Source organism: Homalodisca vitripennis, chromosome 8 (assembly GCF_021130785.1).
Source record: "Homalodisca vitripennis isolate AUS2020 chromosome 8, UT_GWSS_2.1, whole genome shotgun sequence".
In the NCBI taxonomy this organism is placed as follows: domain Eukaryota; kingdom Metazoa; phylum Arthropoda; class Insecta; order Hemiptera; family Cicadellidae; genus Homalodisca; species Homalodisca vitripennis.
In genome coordinates, this window is record NC_060214.1 from 114135645 (window position 1) to 114162015 (window position 26371).

The window sequence follows — 26371 nt, forward strand, 5'->3', positions numbered from 1 at the left end:
CCTTATTTTATTACTTGTGAACAAGTACTTTGAAGCAATTTATGTTTGGCAAGTGTTTTCAACATAACGTCTTCTTCGTGAAAAATTATACGATACACAAAAATAACCAGAACATACGGACAACGTAATATGGATCGTTTGGTAGTATTTATAACTTAACAATATTTATTAGATTTAAATGTACTAAGAAGTAATTTAATCAGGCCAAATCATTGGTCACACTCAGTCTGAATAAGTGTAAGCTAGTGATAGACAATAAGCGGATTATTTATCACTTCACTACTAACATTGTGGTAGCAAATGTTCTATTAATTTATTTCTAGATTTGTTTCAGCCTCGTACACAATTTCTGAATTTTGCTCATGCACAATGTACAATTTTAAATTTACGAAGCAGGCAATAAATATATCTAGATATTAATAATAGTCTAATTTTATTTTAAGTTGTCTATGAACAGGACTTAAAGAGTGTTACTTTCTACTGAGAAATAATCTATCGTTAATACTTTAAAAATGGAAAGTTTTTATTATTTTTTAATCTTAAAGCAAATTCTTTGAAAACTGACCATAAGAGAAAAACTATCATGAAATATAAAATATAGCTTTTAAATTGATGATAAATAATGGAATAAATGTTTCCTTATTAATTTAGTATATTTCTAATTCAGTGAATTATTATTATTCTCAATTAAAGTTATCGAAAGTAGCCTACAGTAAAAGTTTTCTTAAAAAGAATTTTTATAGTAAAACCATAAAAAATAATCTAAATCATTAGTTGAAAAAATTATAAATTTAATTTAATTATAAATAAAATTAAAACATAATGTTGCATTATATATAAATAAATGTATATTCATTTATTATTTTTTATTGTATAAATGCAAAGTTTTTAGCCTGTTGAATTAAACTATCATTCTCATACGCAGTGGAAAATTTGTTGAGAACATTTGGTAATAATTATTTTGATGGCCCATAACACGAAACCAGATTGTTTTATTAAACGAAAAGAACGATCACAAAATACCAGTATAGAAGAATAGACTACATGTTAGTTTCGATACAACTTTGATAGGAACTATAAGTGAAAATTGACTTCAAAGATTTCTCATTAAAGCGGATTGCCGAGCATCTTGAGACTATACTACATTATGTTCGACGTTTTACTACTACAGTTTTAACAGGTTTCGTAATATTTTCTCCTTGAAGCACAAGGGATTTAGAAGTTCAAATTTTGCCGTTTTCCGGTTTCGTGTATGGTTCCGAGAAATATCTTATACCATCCTCTCGCGACTGGTGTTTAAATATAAATCTCCGACTAAAATATCCATATCGCAGTATACAATATATTAGAAGTATAGTTATTGTATTAATTTGATCGTAAAATAATTAATCTATGTATTGTATACAAATATAATAGGATTCAATACTTTTCTTTTTTTTCCAAAAAGTAAGTGCAAGTAGCCGGTTTTATATATACCATTATTTTCCTTGTTGTCATCGATTATTGATATATGTGAGGGTTTTATTATATATGCATTGTAAAATAAACATATTAGAATAAAGAAGAAGTATTTAGAGAAAACGTTCAACTGATAAAATTTATTTTGGATCTCTTCAGACGAATAAGACTCCAGATTCCAGGAGTCAAGTCTGAGACAGTGGCAAATTCCAAACGCTACACTAAGATGTAGGTGAACTGGAGTAAAAACTTAACATTCACATTGAATCAACCCTTCCTACCATAGCTACATTAAGCAATAAAAAACTATTACAGTATGGGCAGGATTTGAAACTACGCTATCTGTAACTCAGATCCAAAGACAGTGCAGTCATTGGTCTCCACAATGTTACTGTCCACATGATGAATCTGCGCTTCCTTTAACTCAGATCCATAGACAATGCAATCATTAGGCTCCGGACTGTTACTGTCCACATGGTTATACTGTGCTATCTGTAACTCAGATCCAAAGACAGTGCAGTCATTGGTCTCCACAATGTTACTGTCCACATGATGAATCTGCGCTTCCTTTAACTCAGATCCATAGACAATGCAATCATTAGGCTCCGGACTGTTACTGTCCACATGGTTATACTGTGCTATCTGTAACTCAGATCCAAAGACAGTGCAGTCATTGGTCTCCACAATGTTACTGTCCACATGATGAATCTGCGCTTCCTTTAACTCAGATCCATAGACAATGCAATCATTAGGCTCCGGACTGTTACTGTCCACATGGTTATACTGTGCTATCTGTAACTCAGATCCAAAGACAGTGCAGTCATTGGTCTCCACAATGTTACTGTCCACATGATGAATCTGCGCTTCCTTTAACTCAGATCCATAGACAATGCAATCATTAGGCTCCGGACTGTTACTGTCCACATGGTTATACTGTGCTAGCTGTAACTCAGATCCAAAGACAGTGCAGTCATTGGTCTCCACAATGTTACTGTCCACATGATGAATCTGCGCTTCCTTTAACTCAGATCCATAGACAATGCAATCATTAGGCTCCGGACTGTTACTGTCCACATGGTTTATACTGTGCTATCTGTAACTCAGATCCAAAGACAGTGCAGTCATTGGTCTCCACAATGTTACTGTCCACATGATGAATCTGCGCTTCCTTTAACTCAGATCCATAGACAATGCAATCATTAGGCTCCGGACTGTTACTGTCCACATGGTTATACTGTGCTATCTGTAACTCAGATCCAAAGACAGTGCAGTCATTGGTCTCCACAATGTTACTGTCCACATGATGAATCTGCGCTTCCTTTAACTCAGATCCATAGACAATGCAATCATTAGGCTCCGGACTGTTACTGTCCACATGGTTATACTGTGCTATCTGTAACTCAGATCCAAAGACAGTGCAGTCATTGGTCTCCACAATGTTACTGTCCCACATGATGAATCTGCGCTTCCTTTAACTCAGATCCATAGACAATGCAATCATTAGGCTCCGGACTGTTACTGTCCACATGGTTATACTGTGCTATCTGTAACTCAGATCCAAAGACAGTGCAGTCATTGGTCTCCACAATGTTACTGTCCACATGATGAATCTGCGCTTCCTTTAACTCAGATCCATAGACAATGCAATCATTAGGCTCCGGACTGTTACTGTCCACATGGTTATACTGTGCTATCTGTAACTCAGATCCAAAGACAGTGCAGTCATTGGTCTCCACAATGTTACTGTCCACATGATGAATCTGCGCTTCCTTTAACTCAGATCCATAGACAATGCAATCATTAGGCTCCGGACTGTTACTGTCCACATGGTTATACTGTGCTATCTGTAACTCAGATCCAAAGACAGTGCAGTCATTGGTCTCCACAATGTTACTGTCCACATGATGAATCTGCGCTTCCTTTAACTCAGATCCATAGACAATGCAATCATTAGGCTCCGGACTGTTACTGTCCACATGGTTATTACTGTGCTATCTGTAACTCAGATCCAAAGACAGTGCAGTCATTGGTCTCCACAATGTTACTGTCCACATGATGAATCTGCGCTTCCTTTAACTCAGATCCATAGACAATGCAATCATTAGGCTCCGGACTGTTACTGTCCACATGGTTATACTGTGCTATCTGTAACTCAGATCCAAAGACAGTGCAGTCATTGGTCTCCACAATGTTACTGTCCACATGATGAATCTGCGCTTCCTTTAACTCAGATCCATAGACAATGCAATCATTAGGCTCCGGACTGTTACTGTCCACATGGTTATACTGTGCTATCTGTAACTCAGATCCAAAGACAGTGCAGTCATTGGTCTCCACAATGTTACTGTCCACATGATGAATCTGCGCTTCCTTTAACTCAGATCCATAGACAATGCAATCATTAGGCTCCGGACTGTTACTGTCCACATGGTTATACTGTGCTATCTGTAACTCAGATCCAAAGACAGTGCAGTCATTGGTCTCCACAATGTTACTGTCCACATGATGAATCTGCGCTTCCTTTAACTCAGATCCATAGACAATGCAATCATTAGGCTCCGGACTGTTACTGTCCACATGGTTATACTGTGCTATCTGTAACTCAGATCCAAAGACAGTGCAGTCATTGGTCTCCACAATGTTACTGTCCACATGATGAATCTGCGCTTCCTTTAACTCAGATCCATAGACAATGCAATCATTAGGCTCCGGACTGTTACTGTCCACATGGTTATACTGTGCTATCTGTAACTCAGATCCAAAGACAGTGCAGTCATTGGTCTCCACAATGTTACTGTCCACATGATGAATCTGCGCTTCCTTTAACTCAGATCCATAGACAATGCAATCATTAGGCTCCGGACTGTTACTGTCCACATGGTTATACTGTGCTATCTGTAACTCAGATCCAAAGACAGTGCAGTCATTGGTCTCCACAATGTTACTGTCCACATGATGAATCTGCGCTTCCTTTAACTCAGATCCATAGACAATGCAATCATTAGGCTCCGGACTGTTACTGTCCACATGGTTATACTGTGCTATCTGTAACTCAGATCCAAAGACAGTGCAGTCATTGGTCTCCACAATGTTACTGTCCACATGATGAATCTGCGCTTCCTTTAACTCAGATCCATAGACAATGCAATCATTAGGCTCCGGACTGTTACTGTCCACATGGTTATACTGTGCTATCTGTAACTCAGATCCAAAGACAGTGCAGTCATTGGTCTCCACAATGTTACTGTCCACATGATGAATCTGCGCTTCCTTTAACTCAGATCCATAGACAATGCAATCATTAGGCTCCGGACTGTTACTGTCCACATGGTTATACTGTGCTATCTGTAACTCAGATCCAAAGACAGTGCAGTCATTGGTCTCCACAATGTTACTGTCCACATGATGAATCTGCGCTTCCTTTAACTCAGATCCATAGACAATGCAATCATTAGGCTCCGGACTGTTACTGTCCACATGGTTATACTGTGCTATCTGTAACTCAGATCCAAAGACAGTGCAGTCATTGGTCTCCACAATGTTACTGTCCACATGATGAATCTGCGCTTCCTTTAACTCAGATCCATAGACAATGCAATCATTAGGCTCCGGACTGTTACTGTCCACATGGTTATACTGTGCTATCTGTAACTCAGATCCAAAGACAGTGCAGTCATTGGTCTCCACAATGTTACTGTCCACATGATGAATCTGCGCTTCCTTTAACTCAGATCCATAGACAATGCAATCATTAGGCTCCGGACTGTTACTGTCCACATGGTTATACTGTGCTATCTGTAACTCAGATCCAAAGACAGTGCAGTCATTGGTCTCCACAATGTTACTGTCCACATGATGAATCTGCGCTTCCTTTAACTCAGATCCATAGACAATGCAATCATTAGGCTCCGGACTGTTACTGTCCACATGGTTATACTGTGCTATCTGTAACTCAGATCCAAAGACAGTGCAGTCATTGGTCTCCACAATGTTACTGTCCACATGATGAATCTGCGCTTCCTTTAACTCAGATCCATAGACAATGCAATCATTAGGCTCCGGACTGTTACTGTCCACATGGTTATACTGTGCTATCTGTAACTCAGATCCAAAGACAGTGCAGTCATTGGTCTCCACAATGTTACTGTCCACATGATGAATCTGCGCTTCCTTTAACTCAGATCCATAGACAATGCAATCATTAGGCTCCGGACTGTTACTGTCCACATGGTTATACTGTGCTATCTGTAACTCAGATCCAAAGACAGTGCAGTCATTGGTCTCCACAATGTTACTGTCCACATGATGAATCTGCGCTTCCTTTAACTCAGATCCATAGACAATGCAATCATTAGGCTCCGGACTGTTACTGTCCACATGGTTTATACTGTGCTATCTGTAACTCAGATCCAAAGACAGTGCAGTCATTGGTCTCCACAATGTTACTGTCCACATGATGAATCTGCGCTTCCTTTAACTCAGATCCATAGACAATGCAATCATTAGGCTCCGGACTGTTACTGTCCACATGGTTATACTGTGCTATCTGTAACTCAGATCCAAAGACAGTGCAGTCATTGGTCTCCACAATGTTACTGTCCACATGATGAATCTGCGCTTCCTTTAACTCAGATCCATAGACAATGCAATCATTAGGCTCCGGACTGTTACTGTCCACATGGTTATACTGTGCTATCTGTAACTCAGATCCAAAGACAGTGCAGTCATTGGTCTCCACAATGTTACTGTCCACATGATGAATCTGCGCTTCCTTTAACTCAGATCCATAGACAATGCAATCATTAGGCTCCGGACTGTTACTGTCCACATGGTTATACTGTGCTATCTGTAACTCAGATCCAAAGACAGTGCAGTCATTGGTCTCCACAATGTTACTGTCCACATGATGAATCTGCGCTTCCTTTAACTCAGATCCATAGACAATGCAATCATTAGGCTCCGGACTGTTACTGTCCACATGGTTATACTGTGCTATCTGTAACTCAGATCCAAAGACAGTGCAGTCATTGGTCTCCACAATGTTACTGTCCACATGATGAATCTGCGCTTCCTTTAACTCAGATCCATAGACAATGCAATCATTAGGCTCCGGACTGTTACTGTCCACATGGTTATACTGTGCTATCTGTAACTCAGATCCAAAGACAGTGCAGTCATTGGTCTCCACAATGTTACTGTCCACATGATGAATCTGCGCTTCCTTTAACTCAGATCCATAGACAATGCAATCATTAGGCTCCGGACTGTTACTGTCCACATGGTTATACTGTGCTATCTGTAACTCAGATCCAAAGACAGTGCAGTCATTGGTCTCCACAATGTTACTGTCCACATGATGAATCTGCGCTTCCTTTAACTCAGATCCATAGACAATGCAATCATTAGGCTCCGGACTGTTACTGTCCACATGGTTATACTGTGCTATCTGTAACTCAGATCCAAAGACAGTGCAGTCATTGGTCTCCACAATGTTACTGTCCACATGATGAATCTGCGCTTCCTTTAACTCAGATCCATAGACAATGCAATCATTAGGCTCCGGACTGTTACTGTCCACATGGTTATACTGTGCTATCTGTAACTCAGATCCAAAGACAGTGCAGTCATTGGTCTCCACAATGTTACTGTCCACATGATGAATCTGCGCTTCCTTTAACTCAGATCCATAGACAATGCAATCATTAGGCTCCGGACTGTTACTGTCCACATGGTTTATACTGTGCTATCTGTAACTCAGATCCAAAGACAGTGCAGTCATTGGTCTCCACAATGTTACTGTCCACATGATGAATCTGCGCTTCCTTTAACTCAGATCCATAGACAATGCAATCATTAGGCTCCGGACTGTTACTGTCCACATGGTTATACTGTGCTATCTGTAACTCAGATCCAAAGACAGTGCAGTCATTGGTCTCCACAATGTTACTGTCCACATGATGAATCTGCGCTTCCTTTAACTCAGATCCATAGACAATGCAATCATTAGGCTCCGGACTGTTACTGTCCACATGGTTATACTGTGCTATCTGTAACTCAGATCCAAAGACAGTGCAGTCATTGGTCTCCACAATGTTACTGTCCACATGATGAATCTGCGCTTCCTTTAACTCAGATCCATAGACAATGCAATCATTAGGCTCCGGACTGTTACTGTCCACATGGTTATACTGTGCTATCTGTAACTCAGATCCAAAGACAGTGCAGTCATTGGTCTCCACAATGTTACTGTCCACATGATGAATCTGCGCTTCCTTTAACTCAGATCCATAGACAATGCAATCATTAGGCTCCGGACTGTTACTGTCCACATGGTTATACTGTGCTATCTGTAACTCAGATCCAAAGACAGTGCAGTCATTGGTCTCCACAATGTTACTGTCCACATGATGAATCTGCGCTTCCTTTAACTCAGATCCATAGACAATGCAATCATTGGCTCCGGACTGTTACTGTCCACATGGTATATACTGTGCTATCTGTAACTCAGATCCAAAGACAGTGCAGTCATTGGTCTCCACAATGTTACTGTCCACATGATGAATCTGCGCTTCCTTTAACTCAGATCCATAGACAATGCAATCATTAGGCTCCGGACTGTTACTGTCCACATGGTTATACTGTGCTATCTGTAACTCAGATCCAAAGACAGTGCAGTCATTGGTCTCCACAATGTTACTGTCCACATGATGAATCTGCGCTTCCTTTAACTCAGATCCATAGACAATGCAATCATTAGGCTCCGGACTGTTACTGTCCACATGGTTATACTGTGCTATCTGTAACTCAGATCCAAAGACAGTGCAGTCATTGGTCTCCACAATGTTACTGTCCACATGATGAATCTGCGCTTCCTTTAACTCAGATCCATAGACAATGCAATCATTAGGCTCCGGACTGTTACTGTCCACATGGTTATACTGTGCTATCTGTAACTCAGATCCAAAGACAGTGCAGTCATTGGTCTCCACAATGTTACTGTCCACATGATGAATCTGCGCTTCCTTTAACTCAGATCCATAGACAATGCAATCATTAGGCTCCGGACTGTTACTGTCCACATGGTTATACTGTGCTATCTGTAACTCAGATCCAAAGACAGTGCAGTCATTGGTCTCCACAATGTTACTGTCCACATGATGAATCTGCGCTTCCTTTAACTCAGATCCATAGACAATGCAATCATTAGGCTCCGGACTGTTACTGTCCACATGGTTATACTGTGCTATCTGTAACTCAGATCCAAAGACAGTGCAGTCATTGGTCTCCACAATGTTACTGTCCACATGATGAATCTGCGCTTCCTTTAACTCAGATCCATAGACAATGCAATCATTAGGCTCCGGACTGTTACTGTCCACATGGTTATACTGTGCTATCTGTAACTCAGATCCAGAGACAGTGCAGTCATTGGTCTCCACAATGTTACTGTCCACATGATGAATCTGCGCTTCCTTTAACTCAGATCCATAGACAATGCAATCATTAGGCTCCGGACTGTTACTGTCCACATGGTTATACTGTGCTATCTGTAACTCAGATCCAAAGACAGTGCAGTCATTGGTCTCCACAATGTTACTGTCCACATGATGAATCTGCGCTTCCTTTAACTCAGATCCATAGACAATGCAATCATTAGGCTCCGGACTGTTACTGTCCACATGGTTATACTGTGCTATCTGTAACTCAGATCCAAAGACAGTGCAGTCATTGGTCTCCACAATGTTACTGTCCACATGATGAATCTGCGCTTCCTTTAACTCAGATCCATAGACAATGCAATCATTAGGCTCCGGACTGTTACTGTCCACATGGTTATACTGTGCTATCTGTAACTCAGATCCAGAGACAGTGCAGTCATTGGTCTCCACAATGTTACTGTCCACATGATGAATCTGCGCTTCCTTTAACTCAGATCCATAGACAATGCAATCATTAGGCTCCGGACTGTTACTGTCCACATGGTTATACTGTGCTATCTGTAACTCAGATCCAAAGACAGTGCAGTCATTGGTCTCCACAATGTTACTGTCCACATGATGAATCTGCGCTTCCTTTAACTCAGATCCATAGACAATGCAATCATTAGGCTCCGGACTGTTACTGTCCACATGGTTATACTGTGCTATCTGTAACTCAGATCCATAGACAATGCAATCATTAGGCTCCGGACTGTTACTGTCCACATGGTTATACTGTGCTATCTGTAACTCAGATCCAGAGACAGTGCAGTCATTGGTCTCCACAATGTTACTGTCCACATGATGAATCTGCGCTTCCTTTAACTCAGATCCATAGACAATGCAATCATTAGGCTCCGGACTGTTACTGTCCACATGGTTATACTGTGCTAGCTGTAACTCAGATCCAAAGACAGTGCAGTCATTGGTCTCCAAATGTTACTGTCCACATGATGAATCTGCGCTTCCTTTAACTCAGACCATAGACAATGCAATCATTAGGCTCCGGACTGTTACTGTCCACATGGTTATACTGTGCTAGCTGTAACTCAGATCCAAAGACAGTGCAGTCATTAGCCTCCTAGTTTACTGTCCTAGGGAAATATATTACTTATAGAGAAGAAACATTTTAACCACTAAACAAGGATTTTTGTTGAATTCTTGAATATTTTCTAAACGAATTAACGTCTTTAATTTATATATGTTATTTATTGATAATAATTTTTATCAGAGTTTCATCGTCGATTTTATTTTTTGACAGTTTTCCTAAATTTTAGTTTTTAAGAATGCGTATTTTCAATTGTTGTTTATTTAATTATTGCCATTTTTGAACGACTTACAGAAAATAAGTTTTGCAGCGTTTAGTCAGTAATTTATTTATTTCTTAAAGGTGTACAACAATTGCTTGTACAATAATTATTTAAATACCGTTTTGGTTCCAAAAATGAGTAGTCTATTAACTAAAAACTTATACCTAATAAGAATTACAGTTTAATACATAATACAAACGTAGTGTAGTAAAAATTAATACAATTTATTTGATGTAACAACACCCCATTTTTTCGTACATTTATTTCATGTGTTATAAACACTATGATTATTTACCAACGGTCTTTTTTGTGAAGACAGTCTTAATTGTTGGTCTATAAAAATATCTAAATTGTTACTTTGCACCAATTATAGCTACATTTAGCTTCTAAAAGACACTGTTAATTAGTTTGATGGAGGTTTTCATGGGAATTAATAGATTCTTCAAAACACTAGATTATTTGACGAGTTAATTACTTAATGCATGTAATTATACGACTGATGCTTAATTGGATAGACGTCATTACGTAATTTGGTACCATACTAATGGCACTTAACTTTACCTATCGGAACAGGAGATACTATACAGCACTATTAGTCTCTAGTATGTTGTAATGTTCATGGATGTGTAATGTTTTAAAAGTACTAATTAACTAATTTCATAATTATGAAATTGTTTTGTGTTGCTGTAGGCTATTGTTGCTCGACTCAGACTCATGAAGTTCACCACGGGTAGGTGCTATTACGTAATTTGGTTAACTTAAAATAATGGCAGCTAACTTTAGACTTGATACCTGAATCTACCATATATATTTGATTACATTACATACGATGTTTGATTAAGGTTACAGTTTTCGTAAATTATATTGTTCATTATAAAGTAATTTTGTAAACTGAAGGAGTTTTATCATTGTCTAATGATTTTATTGATAATTTTTAAGGAGCTGAAATAAATAGAACTTTACTTATAATAAATGATTTTAAATTATTATTTTTTAGTGTTTTTATAGTGTCGCGTAACAGGCTTTGCTGAGGTTCAATTAATAATTTCAAGTCTATAACTTTTCATTATTGATAGATAGAACGATAGACACTCATACGCCACAAAATGATTGCATCCCCCGGGTAACAAAAGAGAAACCTTATAAGCGTACTGAGTGTAAAGCTTAATAGGCGACCAGCCAAATTCCATAGTTGGACATGTAACATCATGAAACTCATTCTTATCTATTTATTGAAATGAAGTATCATGCAAGACTTCAGTCTACAGATGAAATCTTTCTTTAGATATATATATATATAGATTAGATAGATATATATATCCACGTTTAGATCATGATGCATTCATTTATTTTTTCAAATCACATACAATTATGTTGGATATGTTAGTCTTATGACTGAGCTGAGTTTGTTTACAATTTTATTTATTATGATATTTCTCATTACCATTATGGTTACCCATAAGACCGTTGTAAAAATATTCGCTAACACTTAGCCAAGTTCCATGCAGTTAATGCACCTTAATTGAACTAAGTTTCCTCTTCCAGAAATGAAGCTTCTTCCAGGATTTTAGGTCTACAGGCAGTTTTGTTTCGAAATATCATGCTGACAGACATACCTACATACAGGGTGAAATGAAAAATGTCGTCTCACGATTAATAGGCTTCGCTTACAATTAATAGACTTATATAAATATTTTGTACAATTTATTTTCGTTAAACAACCACCATAGCAAAAGTATGTTTGTTGCATGAGTGAGATTTTTAAAATACTTAAGGTGTCCGATATTGGGATTTATTATGACCTACAGCAAAAAATGCAAACAAGAATGTAAAACATAGATGATTGTTTATCCCACATAGATTGTTTACCCTTCAGAATACATTATTGTATATATCTGTATGGAATAAAACCCTTTTGTTTTGAGCACTCTACGCAGTGGACGAATTAATGGAAAAAAGGTTGTATAAATAACTAAATGAAATATTTAAGATTAAAACTGTTTTTAAGTAATTATTTTGGATATTTCCAAAGTCATATTCGGATGTATTTGTTTTTTAATATCAAGAAGTCAGAAGAAACACGTGCTGTAATTTAAAAATAGTATGTATTAGAATATTGAAATTGATGACACATCTTGTTGTTGTACAGGGTTATTCCGATAAAAGGGAGCATTTACTGAAAATAAATGTTTTTTTCTTCTTAATTATTAATTTGAAAACCACTTCGTGCAAACAAGAATTTAGTAATTTTGTCAAACAGCAGTGAAGTGGGGGGGGAATTCCCGAATTTTAAAAAATATAAAACAGTTACGAAGAGTAAAGCTTTGCATTGACACAAACGAGAGATATTTTTTACATTTGCTGTAATAATATGCTGTAATAATAATGTGTTGTAATTCTTGTTCACATTATGTGGTTGTTTTATGTGTTATTATGAAGGAAATAAAGCTTTTTCAGCACTTTTGCGTTGTTTTGGCCGAATCTCAAAGGCACTACGTGTTGCCTACAAGGAGGCGTTTCAAAAATTATCTCTAAAACGAAAAGTTTACGACCCCATGAATACTGGACAAAAAGTTTGTATTCACATTATCTACCAACCCTGCACTGTAACGGAATCACCTTGTATAAATAAAATGTTTTATTTGATAGTAATACTACCTTCTATGTACAGTACTACTAGAACTTTTAATACTGTCTACACGTCTCACTACAATTTGTTTTTACAATTCATACAGAGAATTTGTTTTTAATTTTACAGTTTCATCATGTTTTTTTTAAAAAAAAAGAACTGCTGGCTTTTTTAAGCGCTGTATAATTCCAGTGCGTTCTGAAGGAACTGACAGAGACCAAGAGCAGCGTAGGTCAGAGAACTATAGCACTTCGTTGTTGTTGAATTTACACTCCATAAGTTTCCAGGAACCAGGTTTCCAGGAGGTTTATTGTCCGATGTTTCAATATCAATCTCATAGAGATTTACCTGAATCCACGAACCTGATTTACCTGATTGGACTTGTGAGCCACAAGGTCTTTCCTGTCTTGAATCTTTTATTTTATAACCCACTGATAAACTATAAGAATGCTAGTATATTTACATTCTCAAGATCTTCAGGAGTTTCATTGCCAGGATGTTGTGATAGAGCAATAGCATGAACAGAAATTTTGAATGTTTTGAACTATAGCCAAGAATGTTTTATTGCTGTCTTGAGATAATTTATATTAACATTATGACTTAATTTAATTTTAAATTTAAAAACTGAATACTGGTTTAGGAACTTGCTAAATTCATGAACAAGTTCAAGCTACCTAATTTAATGTATTTATTGCATTATAATTTATAGTCCATTGACCATTGAAGATTTCCCCAAAAAGGTTCACTCCTGGCTGGTTTATACTTCCAGTTGAACTTACACTGGGTACAGTAAAAACCAATGTCACTTAAGTCTGGGCAACCCCATGGATCTCCAGGAGAGCGGCACATTACTAACTGTGAGATATTGAGATGCAAGGGTAGATCGATAGGTCTAGTGTACTGGGGGAGATGACTTTTAAGGGCTAGCGTTAAGGGCTGTTACTAGCCTAGACATAATGACGTGCCACCCCTGCCATCTTTGACCAGAGAGGCTTTGTATAGAGCTGGATTTCCCGTCTTAAAAAGAGACATGGATCTTGACAGGAGGCGGCCCCTAACCCCAACCATACCCATCCAGAATATCCTGTCACTCCGGAAGCAGAGCAAAGGTCATTTTAGGACCAAATGCAATTTAACAGCTTCTTGTCCTAATAGAACAGAAACAGAAAAAACCCATTTACAATTAATAAAAGGTGTAAAATATAAATTAAATTTTCTCGTATAATTTCACGTTTTTGGATGGCCTTGGCTCTTAAAGACAATTTATGTTTAAAATCTAAGTTCTTAGTTTTAAAGACTAATTAATCAGTTATAAAATTTAAATTTAAATAAAAATTTATTCACAATTTATTATTTTAAGATTTTCCAAAATATTTCATTAATAGTTAAAATATTCGTCATAAGAAAACAATAGTTCATTTCTAAAAAAATATTTAAAAGACCACAGTTTTGCCTTTTCATAGTGCTGACTTTGAGTTTCCTAGGTTAATTTTGTCAGGTGATATGCCCAAATAACCCGCAAGTGAGTGAATGTTCAGGTCTAAACTTTAAATTTCTTGCCGACAAAAATTCATCCGCGCGTGTGTAAAAGTGCTAAACATTCATTGTAACATAATCACAGTTCATTACTAAGCCTTTTATTACTACGAAGTCTGCGGACGAGTATTATGCTACGGCATGGCAATGTCGTTAAGACTTTACTCTTTACCAGGAACCTGGTTAAACGCTTCTTAATCTAACTGAAAATTACAAGCAAAGTTTTATTATAAAACTTTTTCACTTTCCAAACGTTTAAACGTGTTCACAGTAAGTTAAATATCTACAAAGAGTGAAACTTAACTTTCTCTGATCATTAGTGTTTATTGCGATTCCATCAAAAGGCAGGTGGCGACTACTGAACTTGTAATATCCTGTCCATCTCTATTTTTACAAAAATTATCGTTTAAATTATAATTATTTTAATTTTAAAACGTGACCACAAATAATGTGTACAAAAAACTTTAAATACAAATAATTTTATTGCAAGTACCATTATTTATTCATTAAATTCTCTTTAGAATGTGTGCATTTTATGTTGTTTTAGTATTTTTTGAGACAGAAAAATTTTAAACTTTTACCGTAGCCCAGTGATAAAAAATATCAGTAATACTAACTTTTTTCACTGATCGATAGCAAATACCTGGAAAAATCCTGTTTCCTTCACAATATTTTTCAACTGTCAAAAACAAACTGTAAGCAAAGCATTAAAATATTTTTTAACGTTTTCTTGGCAAACCTACAAGCACGGATTAATATTTTGTATTTTTACCCAAATGCAAAGTATAATGATGCTTAAAAATAATATTATTCAGTTATATGTGTCACATTAGACGTATAGAGAAAGAAAATTCTATACTTACTTCGTATGATCTCTACACCTACCGAACGCGAGTCTGTCCCGCCATGTATATTCATAGCTCATTCTCTTTCTAAAGATATTCTGCGGACAGTCAAGCGGAAGACAACTTTTGCCAGACCTAAATTAGTACTTGAAAGGTCAACCAATAAAGTAATACGAATCATTAACCTGTAAAATTTATAATTATAATTAGAATAATATAGTATGTTCTAGTTGGAGAAAAATATCTGACCTGCTTTTGGTAAGAATAATTAAACTTCTGGAATTTTCCAGAGCTAAGGCGGAGATTGAATGAAGCGTACAACATATGTACAAACGGAATTCCACTGCGTACATGTAACAACTGACTTCCTCAATTCTATGGATGGACTCTTCATCCCAGGATCTCTGAATGGGGTTATATTCCATTCGTTTATGGATAAATATGTAAGGCTAAGGATCCATCGGTAAGGCTAAGGACCTCTAACTGAGAGGTCCTGGGGAGGTAATGTAAAGTTTGCAAATCGGTATGGACTGTTCAATTTAAAAAAAAATATATTCAAAATTGAAGAACTATTTAGAATCAAATAAAATTTTAAAAATCTTTTGGTGAAGGATGAACCTATTTAAACATACGCTCGACAACGGGAAAGTAATATTTGCATGACCACCGCCATAAGCATTACTGTGGCATAAAGTTGCCCAGGAACTGTTATTTGACAATGTAGAAGCTCATCGTAAATCCTGAATGGTCTCTAAAAGAAGTGACGACTTAAGTTCCTTCATGCTCTGTGATGGTTTGGACGCTGTTAAATCAGCCAAGTATTACAATGATACTGAAGGTGTCTTTGTGTCAGAAGTGCATTAAAAGACCATCTTCTTCAGTTTTGCAGAATCACGTAATAAAAATTTTATTATCTCAATACATTTGGGTCCCAGCTCTTACGTGGAAGAAATCGCTTTATGATTGGGATATCTTTTTTTAATTTGAAAGTCACAGTCCTTTAAGGTAACTTGCATGATAGTACAACAAAATATAGAAATTTTTTATCATTCCTTGAAGAATTTCATGCATTTAAAGGGGAAAATTGAGGAATTTTCAAAGAACAGCTTAAAAATAATCTAATGTGTGTTCAGAGAGGACATAATAACATTTGTCTTGTGTAACACATAATCTTATCCTTATTATTTTGTTTCCTACAAATAATATCCTTATCCTCAACCTTCTTTCTTAGAGACTGATTGAAAGATGCCTACAACCCCCTAATGAACGATCAAACATATATTTTTCCTGTCTCCTATAAAGTTATTTTGAAAGGCTGCCACCAAAATATAATTTAATCTTCCAGTTGAAAAGCGATTGCTCCACGTGAAACCGTCGCATGAGTTCATTTAGATACATAACCCTGATTGTGTCTATTCTCATTCATCAGTCCCGTGCACAACGTACTGCCAAGAACAGAGATAAGAGAACGACAATAACAATTTCCCGTTACATAAACTTATTAAGGTGAAACAAGATAGCTGTGCCGGGTCAGGTAGATTCATGTGTACAGTTAGATATGTGTCAATCCTAGAAGATCACCAATGCGGGGACCATTGCTCGTAAACTTCAGATATAATTGAACACATACTATGGTTTATTGATGCAGTAAATAAACAACTACTGTATATCCATATGTATACATATGGTTATACCATATTTATACATAGAAGCCGTGTCTACAGGCAAAATATTCAGGTAAACATCAATGATAAAGACAACAAAGTGACTGCTTGGATCGTGTATTAAAAACTCACACTAAAGTACGATTTGTCGATATTATAACTTAAAACCGACTGAACACCCATAAGTTTATAATGACAACACAGTGACTGATTGGATCGTGTAATAAAACTCAAACTAAAGTAACATTTGTCGATATTATAACTTAAAACTGACTGAACAAACATCAATCATAAAGACAAAAAGGTGACTGTTTGGATTGTGTAATAAAACTCAAACTAAAGTAACATTTGTCGATATTATAACTTAAAACTGACTGAACAAACATCAATCATAAAGACAACATAATGACTGCTTGGATTGTGTAATAAAACTCACACTAAAGTAACATTTGTCGATATTATAACTTAAAACTGACTGAACAAACATCAATCATAAAGACAAAAAGGTGACTGCTTGGATTGTGTAATAAAACTCACACTAAAGTAACATTTGTCGATATTATAACTTAAAACTGACTGAACAAACATCAATCATAAAGACAACATAGTGACTGCTTGGATTGTGTAATAAAACTCACACTAAAGTAACATTTGTCGATATTATAACTTAAAACTGACTGAACAAACATCAATCATAAAGACAACATAATGACTGCTTGGATTGTGTAATAAAACTCACACTAAAGTAACATTTGTCGATATTATAACTTAAAACTGACTGAACAAACATCAATCATAAAGACAACATAGTGACTGCTTGGATCGTGTATTAAAAATCACACTAAAGTAACATTTGTCGATAATATAACTTAAAACTGTCCGAACGAACATCAATCATAAAGCCAAAAAGGTGACTGTTTGGATTGTGTAATAAAACTCAAACTAAAGTAACATTTGTCGATATTATAACTTAAAACTGACTGAACAAACATCAATCATAAAGACAAAAAAGTGACTGCTTGGATTGTGTAATAAAACTCACACTAAAGTAACATTTGTCGATATTATAACTTAAAACTGACTGAACAAACATCAATCATAAAGACAACATAATGACTGCTTGGATTGTGTAATAAAACTCACACTAAAGTAACATTTGTCGATATTATAACTTAAAACTGACGGAACAAACATCGATCATAAAGACAAAAAAGTGACTGCTTGGATTGTGTAATAAAACTCACACTAAAGTAACATTTGTCGATATTATAACTTAAAACTGACTGAACAAACATCAATCATAAAGACAACATAATGACTGCTTGGATTGTGTAATAAAACTCACACTAAAGTAACATTTGTCGATATTATAACTTAAAACTGACGGAACAAACATCAATCATAAAGACAACATAATGACTGCTTGGATTGTGTAATAAAACTCACACTAAAGTAACATTTGTCGATATTATAACTTAAAACTGACTGAACAAACATCAATCATAAAGACAACATAATGACTGCTTGGATTGTGTAATAAAACTCACACTAAAGTAACATTTGTCGATATTATAACTTAAAACTGACGGAACAAACATCAATCATAAAGACAACATAATGACTGCTTGGATTGTGTAATAAAACTCACACTAAAGTAACATTTGTCGATATTATAACTTAAAACTGACTGAACAAACATCAATCATAAAGACAACATAATGACTGCTTGGATTGTGTAATAAAACTCACACTAAAGTAACATTTGTCGATATTATAACTTAAAACTGACGGAACAAACATCAATCATAAAGACAACATAATGACTGCTTGGATTGTGTAATAAAACTCACACTAAAGTAACATTTGTCGATATTATAACTTAAAACTGACTGAACAAACATCAATCATAAAGACAACATAATGACTGCTTGGATTGTGTAATAAAACTCACACTAAAGTAACATTTGTCGATATTATAACTTAAAACTGACTGAACAAACATCAATCATAAAGACAACATAATGACTGCTTGGATTGTGTAATAAAACTCACACTAAAGTAACATTTGTCGATATTATAACTTAAAACTGACTGAACAAACATCAATCATAAAGACAACATAATGACTGCTTGGATTGTGTAATAAAACTCACACTAAAGTAACATTTGTCGATATTATAACTTAAAACTGACTGAACAAACATCAATCATAAAGACAACATAATGACTGCTTGGATTGTGTAATAAAACTCACACTAAAGTAACATTTGTCGATATTATAACTTAAAACTGACTGAACAAACATCAATCATAAAGACAACATAATGACTGCTTGGATTGTGTAATAAAACTCACACTAAAGTAACATTTGTCGATATTATAACTTAAAACTGACTGAACAAACATCAATCATAAAGACAACATAATGACTGCTTGGATTGTGTAATAAAACTCACACTAAAGTAACATTTGTCGATATTATAACTTAAAACTGACTGAACAAACATCAATCATAAAGACAACATAATGACTGCTTGGATTGTGTAATAAAACTCACACTAAAGTAACATTTGTCGATATTATAACTTAAAACTGACTGAACAAACATCAATCATAAAGACAACATAATGACTGCTTGGATTGTGTAATAAAACTCACACTAAAGTAACATTTGTCGATATTATAACTTAAAACTGACTGAACAAACATCAATCATAAAGACAACATAATGACTGCTTGGATTGTGTAATAAAACTCACACTAAAGTAACATTTGTCGATATTATAACTTAAAACTGACTGAACAAACATCAATCATAAAGACAACATAATGACTGCTTGGATTGTGTAATAAAACTCACACTAAAGTAACATTTGTCGATATTATAACTTAAAACTGACTGAACAAACATCAATCATAAAGACAACATAATGACTGCTTGGATTGTGTAATAAAACTCACACTAAAGTAACATTTGTCGATATTATAACTTAAAACTGACGGAACAAACATCAATCATAAATACAACATAATGACTGCTTGGATTGTGTAATAAAACTCACACTAAAGTAACATTTGTCGATATTATAACTTAAAACTGACTGAACAAACATCAATCATAAAGACAACATAATGACTGCTTGGATTGTGTAATAAAACTCACACTAAAGTAACATTTGTCGATATTATAACTTAAAACTGACTGAACAAACATCAATCATAAAGACAACATAATGACTGCTTGGATTGTGTAATAAAACTCACACTAAAGTAACATTTGTCGATATTATAACTTAAAACTGACTGAACAAACATCAATCATAAAGACAACATAATGACTGCTTGGATTGTGTAATAAAACTCACACTAAAGTAACATTTGTCGATATTATAATTTAAAACTGACTGAACAAACATCAATCATAAAGACAACATAATGACTGCTTGGATTGTGTAATAAAACTCACACTAAAGTAACATTTATCAATATTAAACCTTAAATTGACTGAACGAACATCAGTCATAAAGTCAATAAAGTGACTGCTTGGATTGTAAACAAACTTAAGTAAAATTTGTCGACATTATTATAACTTAAAACTGACCGAACCAACATGAATCATAAATAAAACAGAATGACTGCCTGGATCGTGTAATAAAACTCAAACTCAAGTAACATTTTTGTCGATATTATAACTTAAAACTGAATGAACAACCATTAATATCTATTGCTTGAAAGGTTGCGCTGACGAAGCAGCTGATTTTTATCCAACACTCAACGCGTTTTCATAGTCTGGACTTACAAATAATGATTAATGGCATTCGAGTTTCAGCAGATTTAATGGATCATTTTTGTATTTTCTATTCTGAGTAAAATTATCTTCACCTGTGATAATTATGGCAAAATTCTACACCAACCGATCTTTTACACATTCCTAAACTTTTAAAGACCAAATTGTAAAAAAGCTGCATGTTCTTCATAAAAATACAAAACATTTTTTTCCCAAACATGTCACTCAATTCTGGTAATTAATGAAAGTGTGAATTATAAAGTGCTTCTTTTTTTAATCACATTTTATATACTAAAATTTCATTTAAAATCCATGAAAAAATTTGCATTTTTGGCGTGATACATTGTCTTAACAAAATCACACAAAATGAAAGCATGGCGTTCGTAGCATTGGAATCATTTAGAAGAATCTTGAAACATTATACATATAATTTAGTGATTAAGAAGTAAATAATTACAAATCTTCTTGATCAAAATATAACACTATGAGAGAGATAAATTTCCAACTTATCAAACTGTATCTATTTTGAAATAATCATTACGTGTATTCCTAATATGGTTATTATTTTTAGACCTACAAATAATTAAGTATTTATGACTAAGTTATAATAAAACGACAGTTAAATCATCAATTATAACCATTACTATAATGTAACTCCTGATTAATGAATACAATACTACAATTATGGATTGTACAAAACATTATTCAAAAAATTGAGGCCTTGGATCTTGAAAGTTAGTATTTCTTATTAGCATTTATTACAATAAATTAAATTCAAACATGTTTTAAAAGGATTAAAACTATAAAAGTACTTCAATTTAAATGTATAACTTGACATATTTCTGTTATAAAATCTGATTATTTGTTTGAAATACGTACGCAAACCAACCCATTAGATTTTCCAGAGAACGTACACATTTTTAACGAGTATATCTATCTATTGTATAATAGATATTATGCAAATATGTGCTGTATAAAAACGAATCAAAAGTTCAAGTACAGCACTGTCATAAAAATTTAGTTTTATTTTCGTGATTATTAAAAAATACACACAAAGTTACAAAATTAGAATTGTAAACACTAAACTCAGCACAATAATTAATTCTGTCAGACCCTTGTACTAAGAGAAAGGAAGTAGGTAGAAAGTTTGAAGCTGTTTTCACTGCGACAAAACAACAGAAAACATCCTCTTGCCAACTCGCCGTGCCGGGGGTCGTTAATTAAATGTCACACCAAGATTTTCATTTGGCAACAGTTGATTGCATTTACGTTCTGGCAACCTTTGGCGTGGAAGTTCATGAGGAATTATCCACCTGTGAAGGAAAATCCTCACAAGGATATAGTTTAATTGCCAAAGGTTCCAAAGGCCACAGGCAAAACAAATGAAAAAAATAACAGGTACGACGGATAAGCCGGTATATGATTCACGTTGTGCGTCAATGGCGCAGTGTAGCGGGTACAACGGTTATCGCAAGATAAACCGGATTAAGCAACGCCGAGCGTGGCTGCTGCTTGGATGGGTGACCGATGAGCGATCCTGTCCTTGCAAGCAGCCCGCCTGCCCGGCCATTGGTGGTGGTTCGGAAGTCACCTTTAAGCCGTTGGTCCCCAGGTTAAGTGTTAGAGAGGGTATCTTAGCTTAATTTCACTTGGTAAAATAAGACATCTTTACTTTTTTTGTGTTTTAGGTTGTGGCTCCATCATAACAAGAACACAGTTCACCAATACATCGGGGTTTATCAAGGCCGCAACTAAATAGTGGTGGGAGGGGGCAGGAGTAGACTAACCGTACTAGCTTTGCACTTACCCATTCAGCAAGGACGTAGCCAGCGAGGGAATCCAAGGGGTCCAGACCCCCCCTCCAAATTCTCAACAAAGAAACGGGTCAAAAACTTTTTAAGGAACAATATTTGGCCATACTCTCTGTCCACTACGGGAAAATATCATTTATCTGGACCCCTCCCAAAAGTTTTTACTGGCTACGTTCTTGCCAATCAGTCCTTCGATTCCTTCGAGGTTTTCGCTCCGTACCAATATTACAGGCCTTAATTAACAGTGAATTAAATGTACATGATCACTCTTCTGTAGCCTTGATCTGAACGAACCAAGCTTTAGCACAACGCAGGTAATCCGAACAAGAAGTTTCCCCTCACAGCACCAACTGCTCCTGCACAGCTTCTAAAATATATTGCACCGCGCGTAGTAGAGTCATGAGGAATGTAGTGGGTGTACTTTACGATTTACAACCATCATTCATGTATAACCTTATTTTTCCGTATCAAATAAAAAAAAATATAAGAATGCCAATTTTTACTATTGAATGTAATGAAACTCAAATGAATTAATATTCCCTTACCTATGTATATTAATGCATGAAAATGGGTTCATGGGGATTAATATGTTAATACTAAATAAGACAAATCATCTGATAAAGGGATCTCATCGTAACATTGCTATTAAATGAGCGAACGCTCCTACGTCGACTTTCACCAGCTAAAGAGTTATTTCAACAGCTTTGGGGACTGAGCTGTTTTGTTAACAAAAACGTTTTTTCTAAACGGTGTAATAAATGCGGTAAAAGTATGTTTCTCAGAAGTCAATGCATGAAATCTGGCAAAATCCAACGTGCCAATGCGATGAAAAATTACAACATAATCCGTTTTGTAAACTGTATATTTATATTTTTCAACTTAACTGCTGATTGAAAATGTTCACTATATGCAGACACAATGGCTATATACTAAGAGACAAACGACTGTATACTATGCGATCAATGGCCGTACACCATGAGATCAGTGGACGTACTCTATGAGATCTGTGACTGCACACTATAAGATCAATGGTTGTACACTATGAGATCAGTGGACGTTCTCTATGAGAACAGTTGTACACTATGAGATCAGTGGACGTACTATGAGAACAGCTGTTGTACACTATGAGATCAGTGGACGTTCTCTATAAGATCTGTGATTGCACACTATAAGATCAATGGTATGAGAACAGTTGTACACTATGAGATCAGTGGACGTACTATGAGAACAGTTGTACACTATGAGATCAGTGGACGTACTATGAGAACAGTTGTACACTATGAGATCAGTGGACGTTCTCTATGAGATCTGTGATTGCACACTATAAGATGAATGGTTGTACACTATGAGATCAGTGGACGTATAAGAACAGTTGTACACTATGAGATCAGTGGACGTTCTCTATGAGATCTGTGATTGCACACTATAAGATCAATGGTTGTACACTATGAGATCAGTGGACGTACTCTATGAGATCTGTGACTGCACACTATAAGATCAATGGTTGTACACTATGAGATCAGTGGACGTACTATGAGAACAGTTGTTGTACACTATGAGATCAGTGGACGTTCTCTATGAGATCTGTGATTGCACACTATAAGATCAATGGTTGTACACTATGAGATCAGTGGACGTACTATGAGAACTGTACACTATGAGATCAGTGGTTGTACACTATGAGATCTGTGACTGCACACTATAAGATCAATGGTTGTACACTATGAGATCAGTGGACGTACTCTATGAGATCTGTGATTGCACACTATAAGATCAATGGTTTGTACACTATGAGATCAGTGGACGTACTCTATGAGATCTGTGACTGCACACTATAAGATCAATGGTTGTACACTATGAGATCAGTGGACGTACTCTATGAGATCTGTGATTGCACACTATAAGATCAATGGTTGTACACTATGAGATCAGTGGACGTACTATGAGAACAGTGGTTGTACACTATGAGATCAGTGGACGTTCTCTATGAGATCTGTGATTGCACACTATAAGATCAATGGTTGTACACTATGAGATCAGTGGACGTACTCTATGAGATCTGTGACTGCACACTATAAGATCAATGGTTGTACACTATGAGATCAGTGGACGTACTCTATGAGATCTGTGATTGCACACTATAAGATCAATGGTTGTACACTATGAGATCAGTGGACGTACTCTATGAGATCTGTGACTGCACACTATAAGATCAATGGTTGTACACTATGAGATCAGTGGACGTTCTCTATGAGATCTGTGATTGCACACTATAAGATCAATGGTTGTACACTATGAGATCAGTGGACGTACACTATGAGAACAGTGGTTGTACACTATGAGATCAGTGGACGTTCTCTATGAGATCTGTGATTGCACACTATAAGATCAATGGTTGTACACTATGAGATCAGTGGACGTACTCTATGAGATCTGTGATTGCACACTATAAGATCAATGGTTGTACACTATGAGATCAGTGGACGTACTCTATGAGATCTGTGACTGCACACTATAAGATCAATGGTTGTACACTATGAGATCAGTGGACGTTCTCTATGAGATCTGTGACTGCACACTATAAGATCAATGGTTGTACACTATGAGATCAGTGGACGTACTATGAGAACAGTTGTACACTATGAGATCAGTGGACGTTCTCTATGAGATCTGTGACTGCACACTATAAGATCAATGGTTGTACACTATGAGATCAGTGGACGTACTATGAGAACAGTTGTACACTATGAGATCAGTGGACGTTCTCTATGAGATCTGTGACTGCACACTATAAGATCAATGGTTGTACACTATGAGATCAGTGGACGTTCTCTATGAGATCTGTGATTGCACACTATAAGATCAATGGTTGTACACTATGAGATCAGTGGACGTTCTCTATGAGATCTGTGACTGCACACTATAAGATCAATGGTTGTACACTATGAGATCAGTGGACGTTCTCTATGAGATCTGTGACTGCACACTATAAGATGAATGGTTGTACACTATGAGATCAGTGGACGTACTATAAGAACAGTTGTACACTATGAGATCAGTGGACGTTCTCTATGAGATCTGTGACTGCACACTATAAGATGAATGGTTGTACACTATGAGATCAGTGGACGTTCTCTATGAGATCTGTGACTGCACACTATAAGATCAATGGTTGTACACTATGAGATCAGTGGACGTACTGTATGACATCCGTTACTGCACACTATAAGATCAATGGTTTGTACATTATGAGATCAGTGGGACGTACTCTATGAGATCTGTGACTGCGCACTTTAAGATCAATGTTTGTACACTATGAGATCAGTGGACGTTCTCTATGAGATCTGTGATTGCACACTATAAGATCAATGGTTGTACACTATGAGATCAGTGGACGTACACTATGAACAGTGGTTGTACACTATGAGATCAGTGGACGTTCTCTATGAGATCTGTGATTGCACACTATAAGATCAATGGTTGTACACTATGAGATCAGTGGATGTACTCTATGAGATCTGTGACTGCGCACTTTAAGATCAATGGTTGTACACTATGAGATCAGTGGACGTTCTCTATGAGATCTGTGACTGCACACTATAAGATCAATGGTTGTACACTATGAGATCAGTGGACGTTCTCTATGAGATCTGTGACTGCACACTATAAGATCAATGGTTGTACACTATGAGATCAGTGGCTGTAAGTCAGCTGGTAGCGTTCAAATATTTAAAAAACGTTCTTGTTTCTAATAAAATCATGTAATTTTACACTATGAGATCAGTGGACGTTCTCTATGAGATCTGTGACTGCACACTATAAGATGAATGGTTGTACACTATGAGATCAGTGG

The 26371-nt window shown here is 36.0% G+C and overlaps 1 protein-coding gene across 1 annotated transcript in view; it reads left to right on the plus strand.

The window, feature by feature from the left end:
- The window catches only part of LOC124368332 (G-protein coupled receptor 161-like), a 221522-nt gene that overhangs the window by 33436 nt on the left and 161715 nt on the right, over positions 1 to 26371 (plus strand). The window lies entirely within an intron of this gene.